At 40.1% G+C, this 2,491-nt stretch overlaps 1 pseudogene; it reads left to right on the top strand.

Moving 5' to 3' along the window:
• The first annotated feature begins 224 nt into the window (after positions 1–224).
• LOC103127460 (ubiquitin-conjugating enzyme E2 variant 1-like) lies at positions 225–897 on the top strand (annotated as a pseudogene).
• Positions 898–2,491: the final 1,594 nt, after the last annotated feature.

Genomic DNA, 2,491 nt, shown 5'->3' with positions numbered 1-2,491 from the left:
CAGTCATTAGGCCTTATTTATTTATTTCCCCAAAGCAGCCATGGAAACCTTCCTCTGGACTTCCGGTGAGACTGGGCTTTGAAGACTTTATTTTCAAAGTGAAAATATTTTATTTAAACAGTCCTGACCTTTATTTTATCAAGTTTTTAGAATGCCAGAACTTTACTAGGTGGGTTAAATGATAACTTCATCTTAAATGTTTTTATCTGGGAAGAAGGGGCCGGCCTTCGAGCGACAGCGACGCAAGATGGCAACCACCACGGGCTCGGGAGTAAATGTCCCTCGCAATTTCCGACTGTTGGAAGAACTCAAATAAGGCCAGAAAGGAGTAGGAGATGGCACAGTTAGTTGGGGTCTAGAAGATGACGAAGACATGACACTTACAAGATGGACAGGGATAATAATTGGGCCTCCAAGAACAATTTATGAAAACCGAATATACAGCTTTAAAATAGAATGTGGACCTAAATACCCAGAAGCACCCCCTTTGTAAGATTTGTAACAAAAATTAATATGAATGGAGTAAATAGTTCTAATGGAGTGGTGGACCCAAGAGCCATATAAGTGCTAGCAAAATGGCAGAATTCATATAGTATCAAAGTTGTCCTGCAAGAGCTTCGACGCCTAATGATGTCTAAAGAAAATATGAAACTCCCTCAGCCACCTGAAGGACAGTTTTACACCAGTTAATCAAAAAGAAAAACCACAGCCACATCACCGTCCCCCTTTTCGATTTAAGCATTCTTCATTTTCCACAGTAGTCAGTTTTCTAGATACGTCTTGTAGACCTCAAAGTACTGGAAAGGAAGCTCCCATTCAAAGGCAATTTATCTTAAGATACTGTAAATGAAACTAATTTCTTGTCCATTTGAAATATATAAGTTGTGCTATAACAAATCATTCTGTCAAGTGTAACCACTGTCCACATAGTTGAACTTCTGGGATCAAAAAAGTATATTTAAATTGATTCCCATCATAACTGGTGGGGCACAGCTAACTCAACTGTGAAAAGACACATCACTCAATCACCTTGCTGCTGATTATATGGCCTGGGGTCTCTGCCTTCTTCCCTTCTCCTCTCCTTGCCTCTCTCCTTCCTGCAACAGCCCTCCAGCTTGGGGTGGCTTGTTAGATTAGATGTGAAGGTTTCAGGTCACAGACTGTGGGACTACTGCTGGGTGTGTAGGGGTGCTTTGTCTGCACCCCAGTTTCTTTTTCCTTTTGTTTTAAGTCTTAAATGATACCCTCCCCACCCCACTCCCACTCCAAGCCACCATCCTTCCCCACTCTCAACTACCACCCTTGGCCGAAGCATAGATTGTAACCACCTCCACTCCCCTCTGAAATTTGCCTTTGGTGAGGAATCCAGGGCTTTTCCCATATCTCCACCCCCCACCACCTTTATCAAGGGGTGCTGCTTTTTTCTTCCTCCTACTCAAGTCCCCTTTTGCACCATCACCACCCAACACTTTCTATGACACTTCCTTGCTTTGGCCAAAAGCCATCAGGTCAGGTTGGCAAGAGTCTCTGACCTCCCTTGTTTAGTTTTGGAACCACATCAGTTTACTCTTCACCAGTCTAGGAAATGATTATTTGATCCTCAGCCCTGCCGCCCTCTGTTGTCATTAGCTGATGCATTTTTTTTTTTTAAGCTCAGGTTTTGATAAGGTGAAAGACAAGTTACCAGGATTACTCAGACCTGCCAGCTCTCCAAGTCCTTGGTGTTTAAATATGGAGAAAGGCCACATGAAGATACTTGTAAGCACACATGGCCCCTCTGAATGAATTGTTTTCTTTTCCTATAATTGCTTTTGCTTTTGAAAATTGGAAGTTTTAAACAGGGCTCTCATTTGGTCATCCTTGCAATCTGTTTGGGTCTAGTTTGGAATTTGACAACTGGAACAAAAAGAATCTTGAATTCGGTGCATAATTTGGTTTTGGTGCTGCTGCTTCTCACAAATCTCAGCAGGGATTAAGAACGAACTTGGTGTGCACAGCAGATACCCAAAATTGGCGGGCTTGAATTCCTGGCAAATTGCTGCGTTTTCCGCTTTTCTGTTCAGGACCACTAAATGCTGAGATGTGGATGCATACCAAAATAAAAGCAATTCATTGTATTCTAAAAAAAATGTTTTTATTTGAATTTTGAATTGTAAATTTTTATTTCATATGAATACTTTCAGTCAAACTGCAATGTTATTCACAAAATTTTATATGCCACTATAATGCTGCCACACTTTGAAAGAGTGTATCTCTTATTCTCTACACATTGATTTTCTCCCCTTGTAGTATTTAATTTATGCCAATATTTAATGCACAAAAATCAATGGGACAAGAAGTTCAGGAAACACCTAATCTTTCTCATAAATTTAAGTATCTGTTTACTCTTTATATCATATGTTTAAAAGGAAGTAAAACAAAATATCAGTAGAGAAAGAATAATAGTGCATAAGTTAATTGTTCTCAATGAATACTGCAAGCAGGCATGATG

The sequence above is a fragment of the Erinaceus europaeus genome, chromosome 1 (genome assembly GCF_950295315.1).
Source record: "Erinaceus europaeus chromosome 1, mEriEur2.1, whole genome shotgun sequence".
Lineage (NCBI taxonomy): Eukaryota > Metazoa > Chordata > Mammalia > Eulipotyphla > Erinaceidae > Erinaceus > Erinaceus europaeus.
This window is presented reverse-complemented; position numbering and strand designations above follow the sequence as displayed.